We start from the raw sequence: 24,581 nt of genomic DNA, 5'->3' as shown, positions 1-24,581 counted from the left end.
GTGATGATGAGCATTTTTTCATATGCTTATTGGCCACTTGTATTATATTTTCTTCTGGAATTTGTATGTTTGGGTATCAAACCTCTTCCCCTGCATTTCTTTTCCCACACATTGAGAGTTTTAGGGCTAAAGGATGTCCAAGTTCTCTTGATGTGCTAATGACCCATGAGCACATGGCTTTGTCTAAGCTACCAATGCATTTCCTGCCCTGCAGGACTAAGAGGGACATGCCTGCTTGGAGAGTTTCAGCCCTGATTTCCTGGAGTGGGGAGCTACCCGAAATGGTTTTTGGTGTGACTTCCTCTTTCAGATTTCTTCTGGAGCTGCAGGCTCTTTTCTGCAAGATGTGTCTAACCACAGTGACTTGTGACTTGTGAGTAGTGTGAGAGGATTATTCATCAACGTGATGGACCGATGTATTGAAATAGGGACGATTTAGCAGTGGGAAAATCCACCAAATGCCTTCTTGCCTTCTCTCTTCTGGACTCCTAATTGGGCTGTGGGCTAGGAAAATTGACCCAGTATTCTCGTGAGTCTCTCACCCACACTGTAGCCTGACTCACCAAGGGTCTGATGCATCTGGGGTGTTGCTGCAGGTGGCTCTGTTGGGTGCTTCAGTTTCAGAGCCCAGTTGCCAGTGGATGAGGGTCTTTAGAGGGTCTGCAGGTTCAAAACAGGTCCTTTCTTCTCACAGGTGGGCAACTTTATGGGGCTTATTTAAGGTGCATGTCTGGACCCCCATTCCTGGCTAACTCTCCCTCCCCCAGCCCCTGAGCTGTGTCTGCTGGGGGCTAGTCCTGCCAGGAAGATCCTCCAGGCTTTTCCCAGGCCTCCTGCCATTCCTCTGTCCCCAGCCTGGGTGGAGAAGAGCCGGTTAGGCCGGAGGCAGAGGGTGGGGGCATAAAAAGACTGATCTGGAATAAACTGAAAAGTTTACTCTGTGCAGCACTGAAATAAAAAAGCTCATTCAGAAAGTTAATGATTTATTTTATAGTTTCATTATCAGGGTCACATTACTCAATAGCATTTCAAACATGTCATTTGTACAAACTATGGTAATTAAAATTTATAACATACTTCATCAGCAGCATATGAATCTTTTAGCCGGCACTCTGCTGTCATATAAACAGTGTAATTTCAGCTGCAATTCACCCTTTATTGGCTCTCATTTGTGATTTAACAGCCATCAATGACTGTGCTATAAAGAATAAATTAACCATCCGTAAACCTTACGATGACAGGGACAGTCAAATAGACTTAAACGCCTTCCGCCCAGCGCTGGGAGCCGACCTGGAGCAGGTGAAGGCCAGGTATGCATCTGGCCTACTGCTGAAAGGACTTTCCTCTCTCCTGCTGCTGCCTCACAGTGGGATGGCTCCTGGCTGGACCCGAGGTCCCTCTAGCTGCCACTAGCAGGAGCATCAGCTTTTCTGCTCTTTGGTTATGGAGGTAAAGGGAGATGGGCCCCTTTGCAGACCCATTTAAGATGTCTGTGCCCAAGTTGGGACCTTAGATATTATCTCCCAGTAACTGTCAAGTGAGGGCACTTGGGAACATGCTGGGGGCACTTTTGGATGATCCAACGACTGGGTAGAACTACTGACCTATGGTGCTTGGGACCAGAGATGCAGGCCGTCTTGCAGTGAACAGGGTTTTTCCTCTCCAAATGCCTCTAGTGCCCCACTGAGAAATACTGGCAACCCCATCTTCTCATCCTGCAATGAGAAACCTGAGGTCCAGAGAGGGGAAGGAAGGGCCTCACTGAGGGCTGTGCCAGCTCTTAGATGAGAACCCGGGACAAACAGTTGGAAAGTGCCAACTCCTAGGGCAGGCAGGTCTGGCTGCCTCTCTGGGAGTGACAGCATGGCTTGGGAGCACTGCTTCTCTGAGGCCACACTCGTGGGCGCCCTCTCGGAGAGGGTGGTCAGGGTGGTCTGGCTTGGCCCCATAGCTGACACAGCACACAGCTCATAAATGAAGTGGATTGGATTTGTTACAGAGACATCTCCAAGGAGCCTGGGTCACGCAGGCCAATAAAATTGGCCTCATAAATTCATCGTGACATGCAGGATTACTCCAGCCCGCTGAGGTCACCTTCCTGGCCTGATTTATCACAAGCCTATGGGTTAATAATACTGTTTACTGAGTGTTGCTTTCTTGTTCCTCCACTTCCCCTCCCCTTCTTGGAGCAGACACTGATCAAAGCCTCCCTCTGGAGGGGTGTGGTGGATGGAGGAGAGGAAAGGGGAAGAATATGAGGGTTGGGTATTTAATTCTGCGCTGCTTTAAATCAATGCTTTATTTCTGCCCCACCTTTTTTCTTTTCTTTTTCTTTTCTCTTTTTTTTTTTTTTTCTGAGACGGTACCTGTAGTTACCTAAGTTCAGTTCCCTGCTAGGAGTTTTAGTGAAGAACGGTGGTTTGGGGTTGGAGGGTAGCTGTCCCAGTATCATTTGGGAGCTGGTGACACTAGGTAAGAGGTGACTTTTCTATTGCTTTTATGGCTGAGTTGAGAGCTATTCACATTCGTTTGATGGTGCTTGTCAGTCTCTGCTTTGAAATCTTATCCAACTTCCTGTTCATATGGAAAAGATAGTGCTTTCTCTTTTAAAGAACAGAGGTTATAGATGGTAACAATATGGAAAAAGCCTCACACAGATTTTATAGTCACTGCTAAACCTGGATTCTCTGAGTCTACTTTTTACCACTTAGAAGCTTGCAAGTGTTACATTCTGGGATAGCTTGCTAGGGTTTGAAAGATTCCACCTCCACCCCCCCAAAAATAAAAATTAAATTGGGGTTACTCTTAGAATATTTCCCTTTATCCCAAAAAACAGGCTGGACAGTGAAAGCGGCTCTGGTGTCTTCTCATTTCCTGTAGCAGCACTTTGTGGTTAAACTTCTAGAGAGGCTTTTTTAGTAATGTATGTTCAAGATCAAGTACTCAATTATTATACAATAAATAAACAGATGAAATTGGAGGGCCTGAAGCATCAGAACTTCTGTGTTTTCCCTTTGGGAACTACAGCCAGCCCCTTTTAGTAAGATCACTGCAAGGATGACTTTAATTTGGACTAAATGCCCCCAGGAACTTGGAAGCCTGTGTGAACTCAGGAGCAGGGCTCTGGTTGGAACATACCATCATTAATTAAATCAGCAAACAATTCCTGAGCAGTTTCTCAAGTAATTGCTGGAGTTCCAAAGCACCAGGGATTAGACAGTCCCTGCCTTCAGGGTGCTTAGAGTTTATTGAAGAATTAGAATGAATAACTATTCAGCTGATTTGGGCACGACAGTGGAGGTACAAAGAACTGTAGTAAAATAAAGGGAGGAGATAGTGGAAATGGGGCAAATCCTGGAAGTGGTTTGAGGGCTGGACATTTACTTACTCAATCATCAAACACTTGGGAAACCCTGTCTCTTACCAGGCACTGAGTCCAGCCTATTTGAAAACTTCTCTCGGCTGTTGTTTTGGGGCCAATTTCAGTGCAAGTCATAACCCTTTTCTGTGCAAGTGACCTTTCTCTGCTCCCTCTCTCCAATCTCTTCCCCCACCCTGGGCTCTCATCCAGACTTGCTGATGTGCCCTGAGAGAGCATTAAGAAGACAAAGTCACATTTAGAGAACCTGGGCCTGCTTCCATCATTTGAAGGCTAAGGAGACTTGAGTCGTGCAGCCACACAGCTGTGGAAGAGATGCTGCTGTCACTGGCCAAAACCAGCCCTGGAGACAGCATGATCCTGTCTTGCTACAGTGAGAAAACCCCCTTGTTTGCTTCCCATGATCCCTGGGGCTTTGGGTAATTGTCTTGGGAGACTCTGCCAGGCAAAGGATGGAAGTAGGAGAAGAAATGGGAAGATTGGGGCTCCACCTTATTGAGAGTGGCCAGGACAGGTGGTGATTTTGGTGGCACCAGAGAACAGATATCCCGTAAACTCCAGTTGTTACCAACCTTCTACATAGCTCTTACAGTAAGGCTACCCCTGATTGGGAAGAGGGTACACTGGATACCAGGTGATGCAGCAAATGCTTTCACATTTGCTACATCATATCCTGCTCTCAGTACCCCTGAGAGGTAGGCATTTTTATCTCCACTTTTACCCACCAGGAAGAGATCCACTTAGAGGAGCTGAGCAGTGGGGTGACCATCACATATCTAGTAAACGATTTGGACCAAGGCCTGCCTGGCCCTAAAGTCCATGCTTTTCAAAATCATATCAGGCAGCCTCTCAACTTCTCTGAGGAAGCTAGCACTATGACAGTAAGAGGCTTGGCCAGTGGCAGAGCTGGTCTTGAATCTGGGTCTTTCCCCATGTCACCCAGCTGAGTCCCACTTGACCCACAGGAAGTCCATTAAAAATAAGTACTTGCTCTTCCCAAAACATCTACTCTGTCTGGTGAATAAAAAGCTCTGGGGAATTTGGGGACAAGTACTGCCACTGTGGAGATCTCTCTGTCTGTCTCTCGGATTCATCTCTCTCTCTCCATCCATCCATCCATCCATCCATCCATCCATCCATCCATCCATCCATCCATCCATCCATGTACCCATCCATTCATCTGATATAGGAGTTAAGAAATCACTTAGGCAGATAGCAAAGGTATGGCAGTCCTCAGTAAGATTTTTTCTTTCTAATGAGAAGCAACCACAGTCATTTTCTAACACAGAGCAGCATGTAAAGTCAAGCTGCAGACATAGACAAGCAAGCTGGGAGCTTGCACGGGTGAATTCAGGCAGGAACTAGGGTCTAGATATGTTCAAGATGGTGGCTCCATCTTCCCTCCTCTACCAGCTATGTGTACGGTAAGGAGGAGACAAGATGGCATTCTATTATGCAAAAGAATTCATTTGCATAATAAGGTTGGGGGGGGCGACAAGCCTTCCCTGCGTGCTATGTAAGCATCACATCTGATCGAACCAATCTGTGAGCCCTATGTAAATCAGACACTACCTCCTCAAGCCAGACTATAAAATCCGGTGCATCAGCCACCAGCCCATCTTTTCTGCTTGGAAAACCCCTCTGTCTATATAGAGAGAGCTGTTTTCTTTCCCTTTTCATCTGCCTATTAAACCTCTGCTCCTAAACTCCTCATGTGTGTCTGTGTCCTAAATTTTCCTGGCATGAGATGATGAACCCTGGGTATATATCCCAGACAACATAGCCGCTTCACATCCATGTCAACATGCATGCATGCATGCATGCATCCATCCATAATGCATTCACACATGCATCCATCTATCCATCCATCTATAATGCATACATACATACATGCATCCATCCATCCATCCACCTATAATGCATATATACCTGCATTTATCCATCCATCCATAACGCATGCATATATGCATCCATTCATGCATCTATCATCCATCCACAGTGCATGCATATGTGCATCCATCCATCCATCCATACATCCATAATGCATGCCTACATGCATCCATCTATTCCTTTATCATCCATCCATCTGTCCATCCATCCATCTATAATGCATGCATACATACATCTATCCATCCATAATGCATGCATATGTGCATCCATCCATCCATAATGCATACATACATACATGCATCTATCCATCCATAATGCATGCATACATGCATCCATCCATCCATCCATCTATAATGCATCTATAATGCATACATACATGCATCTATCCATCCATCCATAATGCATGCATACATGCACCCATCCATGCACCCATCATCCATGCATAATGCATGCATACGTGCATCCATCCATCCATCCATCCATCCATCCATCCATCCATCCATGTGTCTATCTACCTTTGGATTGGATGCACAAAGCTGATGGGGTGAAACTACTTCAGCGCCTCATAGGCACCATTCTCCCCCAAAGTGTTGTCAAGAGGGCCGCTGTTGGCTGTGCATTTTCAAGGCTGGGCCTTTATGCCTGTTGATGCCACCAGCTGAGTCCCTTTCTTCCTATGTTTGCCTAAACAGTGCCAATTGTTTTCCCGTATCTGTTGCAATCAGAAAGGGCGGGGTTGGGGGGAAGGGTCTTCTATGAAACAAAACAAAACAAAAAACAAGTTGCAGGGAAACTGTTCAGTTAGGCCTAGCATCAGGGAAGGCTCTCTGGGTGGAAAAGATTATCCTCCACAGGTGAGTTGGTGGACACCGTTCGCTGTGTTGAACTCAACAGGGAGGTAACATTTGATGGCCAGCAAGCCGCGTGCCACAGGTAGTGTGCTGTCCCCATAGACACCTGCACATCAGATGTCAGAACTTTTTTGTGCTCTTTGGCACTTGCTCCTAGCAGTGGTGAATAACTTTTTAAGGTGACAGTACAGAGTCACACACTGAGATGGGCAAGAGCCACACATCTTGGTTCCGGACCTAGCTCTGCTGCTTGCTGCTATCTGTGTGACCTTGAGTGAGTCCCTCCCATGTTTTTATCCCTCCATTTTTCCATCTGTCAATAGAGGGGCACCTTTAATGACTGAAGCAGGACTCTGAAAACAAAGTAATACCCTGAAATGAAAGGAAGGCATTGTTAGTGTTGGAGATAGGGAGTCCCATCACTTGCGCTATGGTGCTGAGACACACGGTCATGCATCACATGTTTGTGCTTATTAAAATATGCTGGATCCTGTCTTCCCCTCCTCTCCAAATTTGTATGTTGAAGTCCTATCTCCTGGTACCTCAGCACGTGACTGTATTTGGAGATAGGGTCTGAAAGAGATGGACAAAGTTGAAATGAGGCTATTTTGGTGGGCCCTCACCCAATATGACTGGTGTCCTTAAAAGAAGAATAGATAAGGACACAGATGGGTAGAGAGGGAAGGAAGATGTGAAGGCACAGGGGAAGACGGCCTCTATAAGCCACAGGAGATGCCTCAGAAGAAACCAATCCTGTCGACACCTTGATCTTGGACTTCCAGCCTCCAGAATCGTGACACAATATATCTGTGTTGTTTAAGCCAGCCGGTCTGTGGTACTTTATTATGGCAGCCCGAGCAAACTAATATACAAGATAAATGACTTAATATTCATCTTGTTTAGAGGCACTGTGGGGAATTTCATAGCAACCTTGACAGGACAGGGCTTACTGAAGGGACCATCCAACCTGGGGTGTGGTCACAGTCTAGGCTTGAGACTTGCATGTTATCATCTGGGAATTGATTGAGGACGAGTGCATGGGTTTCACCTACAGTTTTCTAGGTACCATGAGAGGATGCTCATTTATGCTGCCTTATTTAATCCTCCCATTAACCCTGTGAAGTAGGGATTATACTTTCCATTTATTGATGAGGAAGCAGAGGCCCAGGGGGTTAAGCGACTTGACCCGGGCCACACTGCTAATTTCAGCAGAGCCAGCAGTTCTGGCAGTTGATTTGCTTAAATGTTTTTGCTTGCAACCAGCCCAGTAAACATACTTTGAGGCTTGAACACAGCTGCAAAGGTGACCTGCTGGAAAAGCGATTTGAAAGAAGTAAAGGTGAGGAACAAGGAAGAATTTCAAAGCCTTTCCCTAATCAGGACAAATGGCTACGAGCCTGACGTTTGCAGAGATAGCCTGCCACATCTCGGAAGGCAGCTCTTGCCACAAGCCAATGCCTCGCTGGCTTGGAAATTTATGCTGGAATTTAGACAGAGAACACAAATCATCGTAATCTCCCGATGAAAGATCACTGTCTCTGCAAATGCATTACCTGCTTGGAAAGCGACATGTTAAAAAATACTGATAATATATGGGCACAGGGAGAGCGATTTCCATGCCTGGGCTCCTCCAAGCTAAAATATGCACACCTGCACAAGAGGCGGCAGATGACAGAGGAAGTCACCAGGGCCCAAAAGCAGCTTCTGTGTCAGGCTGTGACTGATACTCCAAACAAAAGAGAGTACAAGCCTGTTTAGGTGTCCTCTCTTCTCCCTAGTGTGGGGCATCTTGGATGAAGGAGGCCAGAGTTGGGGGCATCTGATTCTGTTCTTTTCACTCCAGAATCAAATGCACTTAGGGTTTACACCAGGAGGGAGAGATGGGAGGAGGAATTAGCGTGATGGAGAGGGTACTTACTGCTGAGGGAAGCTCAAGGCATGAGTTAGAGAAATCATTCATTTTCTTTTTTCCCTTTCACCTCCTCTGGACTTGTTCACCTCCCAGTTACCCCATTGGCAGCCTCTGCAGTCTTCTGTCACCATAAGGTCTTCTTGTCTTATTTATTTATTCCTGCCTGTTCATGGGTAAGTCAATTTCACTGATTGAAAGTAAGAGACAGCTAAAGATCGGACACAAACAAAGCCCTAAGCATGTGGGCACATGGGGGCACAGACTTCTGTGACTTTGCCATACTGGCTTCCCCCCCCTCTTTTTTTTCTCAGCTGCTCCCCAATATAATGAGGTTGGGGAGAGCATGGGCTTGGAACCACACAGACTTGCTTCCTGTGATTATAACTCCAGCTCCAAAACTAATTGGCAGCGTGACCTTGGGCAAGTTTCTTCTCTCTCTAAGCCTCAGCCTCGTTCCGGGCAGCGCTGCGCCTCCCTCTCCCAGCCCTGAGCCACTTCGCATTATGGCTCAAGGTTGCATCTTGGTCTTCTCTGCACTGCTTACACTCCTACTGCAGTGTGCTTCCAGTGCCAAGGCTAGTTTTTCTACATGCCTCCGCTTGGGAGAAAAGCCATTCGGAGTCTAATGGGCCTGCAGAACAGGTGCATCCCTCTTGTTGTAATGATTACTGGATAAACAAAGCAAAAAGAACTCAAACCCAAGTACATTGTCCTAAAGGGGGAAATAATACTTCAGAATGGCCAGAATGTTTACCAACCCAGTGAAAAAGGAAATAGCAAAGATACACTGAGGCTCACTCTTCCCTCTTGTGGTGGGGGAGTTAACCTCTGCTGACCCACATGCATCTCCTGGGGCCAGTCTTTGTCCTCCAGAGGGATTGTCTGATGGAGAAGAATTCAAGAATATCTTCTCTGCCATTTTTCCTCCTTCTTGACAGAAATGAAAAAGAACCCAAGAAACACTGCGGAGAGTCTGGCTTGGAAGTGTCTGTGTTTATCAACCCTATTCAGGACTGATCTGAAGGCAAGGGGAGGATGGCTGTCAGAAGATGTCTTTGAGGGGTTTCTGAAAGGCCTGTTCTGAAACTTGCAGGTGAGGGTCTGGATGCAGGGCTGTTGGATGTGTGTTTGGTGGAATAGTCAGGGCTTTCCAAATGTGCTGGGAAGGAGCAATTCTGCCTCTAACGAAACTGTGCAACAGGTGTGTAAGGGTGCCTGCCCCTCCTCCTCCTGGAGCCACATCCCATTCACCATCACTTTCCAAAAATGGGTTTTGGCGCTGTCAACCCAAAGAGGCTGACAATACCAAGAACTGCAGAGAATATGGAAGTACAGGATGTCTTCTCCGTTGCTGGTGGGAGTGTAAACTGATGCAACTACTTTGGCATTCGGCTGGGAATTTCTTCCTAAAGCTAAACTCTCATAAACACTGGAATACATCCCAAAGAGTGTACCAAGGGGGCATGCAACCCATCAATGGCCTTTTGCCACGAGTTAATAAGATACAGAATCCTAGTATCCCTGTAAGCTGGTGACAGGGTGGGAGAGTCGTTGTTGCTAACCTTCTGGTGTGCGTTTCAGAACTGTTCCCTTTTCACCTTACTTCTTCCTCCCATGGAATGAAAAGTGCATCAAACAGGCACACGGATGCTGAGTTCCTACCTTGGGTCTGGCAATGCTTATAGAAAATAAAGAATATGGAAAGAAGCAAGAAGAGAGGTGAATAAAAGCAGTTGAATGAAAGGTGAAGGGGGAGAGGGTAAGGGTTTGCATTTGAAGCAGTTGTGGGAAAACATGCATGCAAATGTGGCATTTATTCGTTTATCTAAAAACACTTATTGAGGACCTATTACACGGCAGGCCCAATAGATAAACTGTAAGCAAGAAATGGATGCAGCCTTGCCCTTGTGAAGTGTGCATTAAAGAATCGCACAAATATGTGTGAATATTAGAGCCATAAAAATGCTAAGAAGGAGCGCTACTTGGTCCTATGAGAGCACAAACTAGGACTTGATCACATCAAGGAAGTCAGAGGAGTCTTCCCTGAGGAAATGACCAGAGAGGTGAGATGTGAGGCTGCACAGGTGTTTGCTAGGTGAAGCAGAGAAGGAAAAGTGTCCTAGTCGGGTCAGGCAGCTGTGCAAAGGCCTGGGGCTTGGTGACATAATAGACATAAATATTAATAGACATAATATATAATAGACATAAATATTATGTCTATTATAAACTCTTAACAACAGGTTAGAGTCAAGAGTATATTAAGAACTCTCACAAAATCAACGCGAAAAGTGCAAGCAACCTCATAAAAAGACACAAGGCATTTCTTAGGGAAGAAAGCATATTCGGTGAATAAACATACATAGATTTATTCAATGCAATCAGTGATCAGGGAAGGGGAGATACCATCTGACACCATTTGGTTGGCAGTGATGAAAAGGTTGACAATACCAAGTGCTGCAGAGAATATGGAAGCACAGGATCTCTTCTACATAGCTGGTGGGAGTGTAAACTGATGGAACTACTTTGGCATTCAACTGGGAATTTCTTCCTAAAGCCAAACTCTGAAATACCCTGGAATACATCCCAAGGAGTGTACCTAGGGGGCATGTACAAGAATGTTCATAGCAGTACGGTTTATAATAGAAAAAATAAACCCAGGAAACAACGTGATTGGTGATCTAAAGGAAAGTGGATTAAGAAAAACTATGGTGTATCCTCACAAGGAAATATTGTATTTCAGTCAAAATAGATGAACCACTGTGACATACAACTATATAATATAAATGAACCTTAAAACTTTAAATCTTAAAATCTTAATATATAATAAATTGAAAAGCAAGTCCGCAAATAATGCATACCATAAGGGTCTATTATTTTAGAGTAATAAACAACTTAAATTATTTTTAGGAATATATATATATATAAAAAATATGTACAGGAATATTTATACATTTTTATATGTACATTTATTTATACATTTTTATATGTACACATTTATACATACATTATATATAGTATATACAATATACACATATATGCATGCGTATTGCATATGTATTGCATACGTATACATGCAATACAACCAAATGGTAAGACAAAAGAATGATGAACATAAAAGTCAAGATGATGGTTTCCTAGGGTTAATAACCAGGAGGGTTAGATGTGAAGAGACCATATGGTTAGCTGTAGATTATTAACAAGACCCTTGCTTTTGTGTTGGTCGTGGGCTTGTGAGTGCCTATTGTGTTATTAAAAATTACTTACCCAAATAAACACATGAATATAAATAAACCAAGCCATCTATGGGCAACGATGGGTCTTTAAGTAAAGATTATGATTGGTGTGATTCTGTTTCTCTGAGATTAGGAAAAAAGTCTTGCATTTGGAGAGGGGATTGTTTTTCCAGCCTGAAAGAAAGCTGCACACCTGGGATACAGAGAGAGGTGGGGTGTTTGATGTGAGATGGGACTGCAGGAGGTGGTGAGGTATAGGCCATGTAGGATCCAACATGTGTTATTACAGAGTTTGGGCTGAAGTAGGGTATATGATCCCCACTTCATGTGACATGATCATATTTATATTTCAAAAGACTTGTTCTGGCTGCACTGTGGCTATTTTATTATTGGTGGTAAAAGAGCATGTGGGGAAGGTGGGTTGGGAGGTGATATCAATACTCTGGGTAAGAAGTGATAGCTTGGATTAAGGTGAGATGCCAGCCTGGGCAACACAGTGAAACTCCATCTCTACAAAACTAATTAAATAAATAAAAATTAGCTGGATGTGGTGGCATGTGCCTGTAGTCCCAGCTACTCAGGAGGCTGAGGTGGGAAGATTGCCTGAGCCCACGAGGTCGAGGCTGTGATTGTGCCACTGCACTCCAGCCTGGGCAACAGAACGAGATCCTGTCTCAGAAAAAAAAAAAAAAAAAAAAAAAAAAAAAGGAAAAAAGATGAGATGATGAGAGAAATAGATAGAAGAATTAAAAGAGCAGTTAGGTAAAATTGTTATTATTGGGTTTAATATAATGAAGGAGAGGGATGAGCCACAGAGGCTGCTTACATTTTATTTGGGAAGTAGACAGATAGTGGACTATTTGCTGAGAAGGGTTGGGAAGAAAGTGAGTTTGTTTTTGAACCCGTTGAGTTGGAGGTGATTTTGAGACATCCAGGTAGGCAGCTGGACATAGGGCTCTGTAATTTAGGTGGGATCTGAATTATCTGAGGATGCTCAAGGAAGTCACCATTGTTGAAACTGTAGAAGTTGGTAAGATTGCCTAGAAAGAAACAATGAGGTGAGAAAAAAGTCATTACAAAAACAAAGCAAAACAAAAATCAATGTTAGTAGTTAACTAAATAAAGCAGGTCATGCCTGCCCCATAATAAGAGTATATCATGAATCAAGGATTATGATTAATCCAGGTTTAAAAAAATCTGGCATTTGGAGATATTCTGACTTTTCCAGAAGGAAAAGAAAGTCAGAATTCCTGGGATACAGAGAGGGATGGGTGCTGTGGGTGATGGGGGAGAGGTAGAGAGGGTTAGACATTCAGCATCTCAAAGTTCACATTGAGGATTTCGATATTTATCTTCGAAATATTAGGAAAACTTTAGAGTTTTTACATTTTTGAATGTTAATTGCATATGTTTATTTTGAAATAAACTTTGCTGAGGCATACATATTGTATAGTTTGCATACAATAAAATGTACCCATTTTAAACGTACAGTTTGAGGAGATTCGACATGTATATGCAGCCATGTAACCACCACCACCATCACAATCAAGATAAATAATTTCTCTATCATCCCCAACATTTCTCTTGCACCTCTGATATTGTTTGGTTCTGTGTCCACATCTAAATGTCATGTTCTGTTGTGATCCTCAGTGTTAGACAGAGAAGTGGCCTGGTGGGAGGTGAATGGATCATAGGGTCGGTTTCTAATGGTTTAGCACCATCACCCAAGTGCTACTTGTTTAAAAGTGTTTAGCACTTTCTCCTTTGCTCTTTCTCTCCTGCTGGCCATGGAAAGATGTGCTTGCTTCTCCTTTGCATTCCACGATGGTTGTAAGTTTCCTGAGGCCTCCAAAGAGGCAGAAGGCTGTACAGCCTGCAGAACCATGAGCCAATTAAACCTCTTTTTTGTAAAAATTACCCAATCTCAGCTATGTCTTTATAGCAGTGTGAGAATGGACTAATACAACTTCCTTTGGAGTCAAATGATGCTGTTCCCTCACACTAGCCCCAGGTAGCCACCAATCTGCTTTCTGTCATTGGAGATTAGCTTTGCTTATTCTAGAATTCATATAAATGGAATCATACAGCATGGACTCATTTGTGTCTGGCTTTTTTCACTTAGAAACGTGTTTTAGATTCATCTAAGCTGTTGCATGTATCATAAGCTCATTCCTTTTACTGCTGACTAGTATTGCCTTATGTGGATATGCCACAGATAGTGTAAATTATTCACCTGTGATGAACATTTGTATTTTTTTCCATGTTTTGTTGCTATGAATATCATGTACAAGCCTTTGTGTGGACATGTTTTCATTTATCTTGGGTAAAATAATAGCACTGAAAATTCTGTGTGCTAGGGTCAATGTAAACCTGACAAGAAACTGTCAAAAGTTTGCTGAAGTGGTTGCATCATTTTCTACCTTTGCCAGCAATCTATAAAATTTCCAGTTCTCAAATATCCTTTCCAATACTTGAGATTGTCAGTCTTTTTAATTTTAGTCTTTCTACCTGGTTTCCAGTTGTATCTTGTAGTGGTTTTAATTTGTATTACTTTGGTGACTAATAATGCTGTGTCTTCTATGAAGTGTCAGTCCATTATTTTTTTGAGGCTTCTGTCTTCTTTATTACTGAGTTGTAGAAGTTCTATATACAGCCATATGTCACTTAATCACTGGGAGGCGTTCTGAAAAATGAATCATTAGGCAATTTCATTATTGTGTGAACATCATGGAATGTACTTACATAAACCTGGATGGTATAGCCTACTAACACATCTAGGCTATATGGTATATCCTATTGTTCCTAAGCTACAAACCAGTAGAGTTCCTAAGCTACAAACCAGTACAAAACAATACTGTCCTGAATGCTGTAGGCAATTGCAACATAATGGTAAGTTTTTGTGTATCTAAACGTCTCTAAACCTAGAAAAGGTACAATAAAAATACAGGATAAAAGATAAAAAACACTTGTCTAGGGCACTTATCACAAATGGAGTTTGCAGGACTGGAAGTTGCTCTGGGTGAGTCCGTGAGTGAGTAATGAGTAAATATGAAGGCCTAAGACATTACTGTACACTACTGTAGACTTTATAAACACTGTACACTTAGGATTCACTAAATTTCTGAAAATATAGTATTCCTTTGTCATATATACCTATAACCTTCCGCCAATCAGTGGCTAGTCTTTTCATTTTTTATTTTTTAATAGGGTGCCCATCAAAGAACAGAATTTTGTAATTTTGATGAAATTGAATTAAGAAATCTGTGATTTTCTCCCAGAAGTTTTGTAGTTTCAGCTTTTATATTTAGGTTTATGACACATGTTGAGTTAATGTTTGTGAATGGTGTGAGGTCAGGGCTTAGGTTCATTTAAAAATGTATATTTAGTTGTGCTAGCTCCATTGTTGAAAGGACTAATCTTTTCCCATTAAATTATATTGCTATTTGTGTCAAAAATTAATTGACCATATATGAATCGGTCTATTCTGTACTTTCTGTTTTGTATCATGGATCTATGAATATACCAGCATTTTAGGTCACACTGTTTAGGTTCCTAGAGACTCCTATTAATAAATCTTGACATCAGGTTGTGTAAGTTTTTCAAATTTTTAAAAATCATTTTGGTTATTCCAGGTTCTTTGAATTTTTATTTACATCTTAATATCAGCTTGTCAATTTCTATAAGAAAAGCCTGATTGGATTTTGTTTGGGATTGTATTTCATCTATAGGTCAATTTGGAGAAATACTGACATTTTAACAACATCGAATCTCCCAGTGCATGAACATCATATATTTGTACATTGATATAGATTTTCTTTAAAAATTTGAGCCACATTAAAAACATTTCAGCATATAGGACTTACACAGATTTTATTAAATTTATTCCTAAATATTTTATATTTCTATGCTATTGTAAATGGCACTTTAAAAGTTTTACTTTCAAATTGTTCTTGCTACTATAAAACATACAATTGAGTTTTATATATTCACCTTGTATCCTGTGACTTCGTTAACTCAACTTATTAGTTAATAATTTGAAGTTATTTGAACATTTATATGAATTTGAATATTTTATCTGAGTTGCCAATTGTTGGCATAAAGTCATTCAGAATATGTTCATATTATCCTTCTAATGTCTGCAGGATCTATAGTGATGTACTTTCTTTCAAATATTATGTTGGTTATGTATGTCTTTCATATTTACCAACATAATTATATTTTCCAGTATTCTTCCATATTTTGTGCAGATCTGAGTTTTCACCTGCTTTCATTTTACTTCTGCCTAAAAATCCTCCTTCTACACCTTGCTATGTAGTTCTAGCAATAAGTCTGTAAACTTTTGTGTTTGGTAGTCTTTATTTTTGAATCATATGTTTTCCTACATATGGAATTTTAGGGTGACAGTTTTTTTTTTTCAGTATGTGAAAGTTCTTTTTCCATTGTCTTTTGGTTTGCATTGCTTCTAATGAGAAATATGCAGTAGTTTTTACGTTTTCTCTCCGTATGTACTATGTCCTTTTATTCTGCTACTTTTAACATGGCTTATTTGTCACTGGTATTTATCAATTAGATTATGATACACTTTTGTGTTTATCCTGCTTTGGGTTCATTGAGCTCTTGGATTTGTTAGTCTTAGCTTTCATCAAATTTGGAAAATTTGATCATTATTTTTAAAAACTTTTTTTCTACCCCCCACATTCTTTTGGGACTCTAATTACATAGTGACTGTTTGATATTGTACGTCAGTTATTCGAGGTTTTGTTAATTTTTTCCCCAACCTTTTCCCCTGTCTGTTAGTTTGGATTGTTTCTATTGCTATATTTAAGTTTGCTGGTCTTTTTTCAGCAATGCCAATCTTCTGTATGATCTTCAGTGAAATTTTTTATCTATAGTATCATATTTTTCATCTCTATGAGCTATATTTTATTCCTTTTTAATAGTTTCTTTTGTCCTCATTGAATTCATGTTTTGCTTAAAAAGCTTGTGCGTATTTTTACAGATATTTAAAAATCTTTGTTAGCTTGTTCTATTACCTCTGTTATTTCTATGGTCTTATTTTTTTCCTGAATATTCTTCTCATGTATAATAATTTTCGACTGGATTCTGGACATTTAGAATGTAATATTTAGTGTCTGCGTTTTGTTGTGTTCATTTATAAAGTATGAAGTTTGTTTTGGCTTGCAATTAAATTCCTTGCAGATCAGCTTAATTCATTAAAGCTTGTTTTTAAGCTTCATAAGATTGGGTTTAGAGAAGCCTTTTCTCTAGAACTAGTGTATTTATACTTATTTGGTGTAACCTTTTTGGAGACTCTACTGAGTATCCTGAGAATTTAACAAGGCCCTGCCAGTCTGGCTGATTAAAACTTAAACATATCCAAGCCCTTTGTGATCTCTGGGAATTGTTTAGCTTACAGCACTCTAATAGTTATTCTTTGCCTGCCTCACGAAGCCTCACCTTAGTATTCAACAAATGACTCAAGGGGACTCCTTTCTCTGTGTAGCTCCCTCTTCTTTGATGTTCTACACTTTAAATTCAAGCCACTTTGGGTTCTCCAACTTTGATTTTTCATGATTACCAACCATGGAAATCTCTGTGCTTTGCTAATATTCTCTTTCTCTTTAATGCAGAGCAGAAGGTACCTTCTGGCAAAAAGTTGGGATGACTGTAGGCTTATCTTGTTTGTTTCCCTTTTTCAGAGCTCACAGTCTGTGATGCTTATTTTCAAACCCTGAAGTTAGTTTTTAATGCAATGTCCCCAATTTTCTAGTTGTTTATGATGGGTGGGCAAGTCCAGCTACAGTTAATTTAACATGGATACACTCAGCAGTCAAGTTGGTAGAGTTCTGAGATGAGGAAGTAGAACTTGAGCCTATGAAGGAGACCAAGGAGCAACTGGACAGAAAGGTGGAAACTTGAAAGAGTTTTGTGTCATGGAAACCAAGGAAGGAAAGCTTGCTAAGAGAGAAATGTACAACTATGTGGAATGCTGCCGAAGGATCAGCTAAAATTCAGATGAAAAAGTATCCATTGAATTAAGTAACCTGGAAACCACTGATGGTTTTATAGAGATCTATTTCCTAGGAACAAATTGGAAACTAGATTGAAGCAGACTGAGGAATGCTTGGTAGGTAAGTTTATTGGTTAGAGAAATACTAGTTGTTGCAACAAATAAATAGCAAAATTTCAGTGTCTTCACAAAATAGAAGCTGACATATAGATTTCCTAATAGTTGCATTCAGGTGTTCCTGGTCAGTGGACAATGTTCCTTCATGATGTGATTCAGGGAACCTGCCTCTATGCTTTTATGGTTGCATCATCTCCTAGTGGGACCTCAACACTGCAGTTGTCCAGATCCACTAGGTGAGAGGGGAAGAAGTTTAGAGGAAGTTACTTCTTAAAGCCTTTGCCTAGAAGTGACACAAAACTCCTACTCATTTTCATTGGTGCAACTAATTGCAAGACCATACCTAGATGCAAGCGGAGGTTGTAAATATAATCTCTACCTGGGCAGCCACCAACTTTCTACAATAGAAAGAGGGCTATGGCACTTATTGGGCAACATGCCATCTCTGCCACAGTAGAGATAATGTTTTTGAGAAGTTTGCACTGAATGGCAGGAGAGCAATTCCTTCAAAACTGGATAGAGGTGAGGAGTTGAGGGCATTTCTCTTTTTAATCTGAGAGACAGGTGCATGTTTGAAAGCCGTTGGGAGTGATCCAATTCAAAGGGAGAAGTTAAATATACAAGAAAGAAAGGGATAAACAGAATGAATATAACAACCCAACAAGGTGGAAGAATATGATATGCAAAGCCCAAATGCAAGGGTTGGCCTCAGGGAGGATGGATGATTATTCTGCTCTATGAAGAGGGAAGGGGGATGGGGTGGGGCCATAAGTAGATTTGTGTGCTTAGTCATAGGAACACAGAAGTTTCTCACTTCTGGAATCTTTTTTTTTTTTTTCTAGAAAATAAAAGGTACATTAAGGGGGGAAGTGTGGGGTAAGGGAGTTTGGGGAGAGTGAAGACTTGAAATAATTGTTGCCTTGCTCACTGTACTTACGGTACAGTAGGTGCTCTATAAATGTTTGTTGAGTCTATTGAAATGTGCATTGCCTTTCCCAAGAGCTTTAGGACAGCATTTGGGTATTGCCATGAATAAACTAGGGCTCCTTGCCTTTGCCTCTAAGCAGGGACCAGAACCTTGCTGTGAATCAGGTGCCATTGGCTGGAATTCATTACAAGGCAAGCCCGTCTTCTGCCACACCTGGAGGGGCTTGGTCACTGAATTCCTGAAGAGTCTGGTTCTATAAATTCCTCCTCTGACATTTTCACCTGCTGCCAACAGCTGTAAAGTCCCAGGTACAGGATGGAGGTGAGGACGGGGTGCATTTTGAAGGGTGTCCCATATCCAGTAGGCTGTCTGGCCTCCCTGAGTCAATTCACTGAAGCTTTTGCTTTCTTCTCTCCTCTTTCTGCTGCCTCCAGTACAGAGAAAACCAGACCTCAGAGTTAACAGGCACCTGCTTCCTGTTGCGTGTATTTAGGATTAGGTCATGAACCTGAAATGAATAAAATAGAAGGTGGGCACTTTGCCAGAAAATAATGAATTCATAAAACAAGCAGGATGGAGCGTTCAGAAGACCTTCAATGGGCCCCCTTAATGGGCCACTCAATCCCCTCTCCCCTCCCTGTCCCTCTTTCCCACCCCTCCCATCCTTTTATTCTCTCTCCCCCATTCTGCCTCTCTCCCCTCTCCTCTAACACCGCCACTTCTTTCAAGTTCTCCCTCTGACCCCTGAGAGGCAGCGCATGCTGGAGGTGATCCCGCGGCCAAGGGCTCTGCAGCCTTCCTGGTTCCTGTTGTTCCCTGTTATTTTCATTTCCCTGTAATTCGAGGGGACAGGTGAGATGTGCTTCAAAACACTGTAATCATATTTTAAATGGAAATGAAATGTGTGAATTAAATGTAAATTACAGTAGAATGGAAGGACAATCACTATTAGTTAAGGTCTGACACCTATTTTTGCAGACCTTTCCCAAACGCCACAACTTGTTTCCCCACACGTGTGATGAGAAGTTGTAATTATGTGGCAGCTGCTTCTGCAGTCGGGCTGATGCTGGTTACCGGACCATTTGTGCAAAGGGCTCTGGATACGGGGCTGCGTAAGTATTTTAAATAGATATGAACTGCTGTTGGTACCATAAAATTATCCAGAAGAAATGATATTTTTATACGAGGGCCGTGGAAAGAAACCTTTTCCCCCTCTAGTTTTCCCTTTGGAAAGGTAAGGTGGTAATATAAAGGGACACTTTTATATAGTCAATTTATTCACGGATTCTCCATTTGCTTTTATATTGGAAAAATATGTGCTGTGCCAATGAGTTGCAATTTTGCCCTCAATCTCGGCCTGCCTCCCTCCCACCTAGTGCTAGAGCTGCACTGGTTCCCAAGGGAGCCCCTGTTCCTCATGTATAACTGTTCACAGAGCATTTTTCAAGACAGTACCAGCTCTTTGTTATAATTTCTTGCATGATAAAAGGAATAATTTTATTATCTAACTACCCAATGTCATGTCAAACAGCAAAAGAGATTGAAAAGGAAAATCGTCCAATTCCAATCAATCCAATCTCTTGTTTTGTTCGTGGACAGAAAGACTGGTTGATTGACTACACCTTCAAACTTTCTAAACCATTTCTGGGTGTGTTGCAGAACTCTCAGGGACGAGGGCAGATCTGGATAACTAGATAAGGTCAGAAGTATGGGAAGATCAGTAAGCTCATTAAAAAGGGATCTATTTACATGCCCATTGTTGATTCCGGTGTTGTTTGCTTCAGCCAAACTCCTCTGTCTCCATTGGAGTAGTCAGCAGATAATATAGGTTGAATAATCGTGTGTGTCATTGAATTTTACAAATCTTGCATTTTCAAAGCAACAGAGATGCAAGTGCAGTCAATAGTTAGTTCTAAGGGACACTTGCAATTAAGGTAGAACGTGAATGTCTAGCCTGTGATAAGCAAAGGTTCTGTCTTAAAGATTCTCAGGAATCCTGCCAATCCCCACTCTGCACTTGACCTCGGAAGAGCTCCCCACCCTTGATCCTCTCCTAGAGGCCAGCTGAGGGCTCCAGAATAGCCCTCAAAGCTCACACCCCATCACAGCCTGAGCTCATGTTCTAAATGCAGCTCTCATCATAGCATTTGCTGCCCTGCTGAGAAACCTTCAGTGGCCTTGGTGAGAGTCGAGTCCCTGCTATAGCCACCTGGGGCCGTTTCCCTTTCCAATACTCCGAGAACCTTCCCTCTGCCCAGGCTTGCTTCTCGTCCTCAAATGTTTGCTCTCACCTTCTCTGTCTGGTTATCCCATTTACCCTTGAAAGTCTCTCTCAGACTTCTCTTTGGGGACAAAAACCTTCCCGAAACACCTGCAGGCCAAATGAAGTGGCTGGTGTCCTACTGTCACTACCCTGAATCACTGCCGACTTTACAGACACACATCTCCCACCTGCTGGGACCCACACCAAAATGCCTGGTGCCATAAGCATATCTCCTGCAAGACTTCACAGTCAACCAGAAGTCTTCTAGGTGGTGGTCGTTTCTCTTTGGAAACTGGAGGTGCTAAAATAAACAACATGAATATGTGCCAGTGTTTGAATTCCCCAATTGTTTTTTTCTCTTGGTGGCATTGTCCATCTTCTTTTTTTTGAGACAGAGTCTTGCTCTGTTGCCCAGGCTGGAGTGCAGTGGCATGATCTTGGCTCACTGCAACCTTCAACCGATTCTCCTGCTTCAGCCTCCCAAGTAGCTGAGATTACAGGTGTGCACCACCATGCCTGGCTAATTTTTTCTATTTTTAATAGAGACGAGGTTTGGTCATGGTGGCCAGGCTGGTCTTGAACTCCTGACCTCAGGTGATCCACCTGCCTTGGCCTCCCAAAGTGCTGGGATTACAGGCGTGAGCCACCATGCCCATCCTTCATTTTTTATTTTTTTGAGGCAGAGTCTCACTCTGTCTCCCAGGCTGGAGTGCAGTGGCGTGATCCCATCTCACTGTAACCTCTGCTTCCTGGATTCAAGAAATTCTCCTGCTTCAGCCTCCCAAGTAGCTGGGATTACAGGTGCTTGCCACCATACCCGGCTAATTTTTGTATTTTTCATAGAGATAGGGTTTCACCATGTTGGCCAGGCTGGTCTCAAACTACTGACCTCAAGTGATCCACCTGCCTTGGCCTCCCAAAGTGCTGGGATTACAGGTATGAGCCACCATGCCCATCCTTCATTTTTTATTTTTTTGAGGCAGAGTCTCACTCTGTCTCCCAGGCTGGAGTGCAGTGGCGTGATCCCATCTCACTGTAACCTCTGCTTCCTGGATTCAAGAAATTCTCCTGCTTCAGCCTCCCAAGTAGCTGGGATTACAGGTGCTTGCCACCATACCCGGCTAATTTTTGTATTTTTCATAGAGATAGGGTTTCACCATGTTGGCCAGGCTGGTCTCAAACTACTGACCTCAAGTGATCCGCCTGCCTAGTGCTCCCAAAATGCTGGGATTACAGGTATGAGCCACGCTCCTGGCCCTTCATTTTTAAAATAAAGCATAAAACTGCTGTACATAACAAAATGTAAACCATGTTGAGTGTCTTCTTTTTGATTGCATTACACCTACTACCAACTCGTTTATGTTCATATGGAAATAAAATTAGTTGGCAGCCTGTGTTCTAAATGCAAATCTGATCATGGCTGTGCTCCTTTGCCACAAAACCTTCTGGCTTGGTGTTAGGAAGATTGGTTAGGATAGGCAAAAAGGACAAAAGGAAAAGTTCCATGACCTTGTAGGGACTGTTAAAAGGAAAGGGTTTGTGTTTCTGGAGACCCCTTCAACTCTTCTAATTTCTATGAAGTACAAGAGATATTCATGTTCTCACTGTATAAATGAGGAAACTGATTCAGAGGGCAGATCTAAATAAGAGAAACCAAGGCAAGGAGAAATTGTAGGGTGTTCAGGATCACAGAGTTAACTGCAGCCCTGGAACCCGTGAAGTTCCTGTAGATGTCAGCATGCGTGATAGGCATCAAAGAAGCAGAGTCACTGTGGATCAAACAGATTTGGTGAGTATCCCACGAGAACCATGATTCCTGTGCAATGTATTATTAGGGAGCTTAGATGTTTCTGCAGAAGACAGTAGTTCTGACTGAGATTTCCTTGGGTTGCAGGGGTGAGATGTGATGGGGTAAGGACAGCTCTTGGCACTGACCACACCCACCCCTGGCAGCCTCCACATCACTTGCTAGAAAGTGAGTTGCCAAGTGTCCTGGCTTGAATTAGGAGTCAAGAAGATGCAACCAACCGATGCACAGAAAACTCAGCCCCCAGATCAGCTCTTTCTAGTAATGCAACTAGACAGGCCCTACAAACCTGGGATTTATACTGGTAAATCTTGGTCTCATGAGGGCCCAGCTCAATTTGTGCAGAAATTCCACCAATGGTGGAGAGTTGATTTAGTGTCAGAAAAGGGTGTTTGAAACAAGTGCGTTTTCCTTTACGACGAGTCTTTTAACATCAGGAGAGAAATACAGCTGATTGGAATTGATTTGTGTACGTGGCTGTTTGTGTGAAGTGTCACAGCATGTTTGATGGGAACATAGAAACAAAGAAGGAGAAAGGACAGAAACTGCTCTTCTGGAAGGTGCAGAGCAGAGAGTACAAGAGAATGCATCTTACGGAACAAGGCTTGGCCCTCCAGGTTGCTGTTGAATCTGGACTCAGTCCCTTAATTGCTGTGTGACTAACAGCAAATTGCTTGAGGTCTCTAAGCCTTGGTTTCAACATCAGTAAGAGGGGAATAATGAGTGTCTACCTCATGGGCTGTGGGAAAGATTAGATCAGTGCATCTGAAAGGCTGATTTTCTTCTACTTCAACTTCCTCCCTAAAAGGCACTTCCAGGAGAAGGCCTTATAAAAGCCCATCTTACTTAAGCATAGCAGTCTAATGATGGTTTGGAGTGTGTCCCATACGGGAGAGCCCACAAAAGAAGACTTAAAATGTTTCTTTTCTGTACAGAGTTCTTTATTGTTATTTATTTATTTACTTATTTATTTATTTGGAGACGGAGTTTCGCTCTTATTGCCCAGGCTGGAGTGCAATGGCTCGATCCCAGGTCACTGCAACCTCTGCCTCCGGGGTTCATGCAATTCTCCTGCCTCAACCTCCCAAGTAGTTGGGATTACAGGTACCCGCCACCACACCCAGCTAACTTTGTATTTTTACTAGAGACGGGGTTTTGCCATGTTGGTCAGGATGGTCTTGAACTCCTTACCTCAGGTGACCTTCCTGCCTTGGCCGTTCAAAGTGCTGGGATTACAGGCTTGAGCCACCGCGCGAGTTCTTTATGATTTAAAAGACACTTGCAACCATCTTACCGCACTTAACCACCTCAAAGAGTCCCGTGTGTTCTATAAGTCAGGTGTTATTTATTCCTCTTTTAAAATGAAACGTGGACATAGAAAAGTAAATTTCCAAAATTCATATTTTTGCTTCTTAAACATGGTTGGAGGGATACATAAATGACTTATTAAGAATCACATAGTTAATGAAGTAAGAACCTGGGATGAGATTTTGTGCTGTCTGACTCCAAGTGTAGTGTATTTAATAAGAGGAAAGAACTTTAAGGTTCAGAAAAGACTAACTGCAGAATTTCAACATAATCGAACACATCAAAGAGTGGAGGGTTTTTCTGGGGTCTCTGCTCTAACATTCTGCAGATACCCAGCTGTCCATGGAAAGGCTCACCCCTGCCAAGATGTATTATACCAACAGCAAGACTTTCAACCTTCTCTTGGTCTTCATCTTTCTGAGTGTGTCTCCCTTCATTGTCTCTTCTAATAAATATATTAGAAAATATGCCTAGAAAACAGTTATGGAAAATATGTCTAGAAAATAATATTAGAAAATAATATATATACTACAAAATATAATAGAAAATGTCTTGAAAATAATATTAGAAAATGACAATGAACATATTTATCTATTGCGACGTAATAAGTTACCCCAAGACTTAGTGACTTAAAACAAATCACATTTATTATCTCATAGTTTCTGTGGGTCAGGAATCTGGCCATCCCTTAGCTTGGCTCTCTGCTTCTGGGTTGGCCGTGAGGCTGTAGTCAAGGTGCTGGCTGGGCCTGCAGTCATCTCCAAGCTTAACTGGGGGCGGATTGACTTCCAAGCTCATCAAGTGGTTATTGGCAGGGTTCAGTCCCTGTAGGCCTCAGTTTCTCCGTGGCTGCAGGCTGGAGGCTGCCCTCCTTGTTATGTGA

Source organism: Mandrillus leucophaeus, unplaced genomic scaffold (genome assembly GCF_000951045.1).
Source record: "Mandrillus leucophaeus isolate KB7577 unplaced genomic scaffold, Mleu.le_1.0 Scaffold111, whole genome shotgun sequence".
In the NCBI taxonomy this organism is placed as follows: domain Eukaryota; kingdom Metazoa; phylum Chordata; class Mammalia; order Primates; family Cercopithecidae; genus Mandrillus; species Mandrillus leucophaeus.
This window is presented reverse-complemented; position numbering follows the sequence as displayed.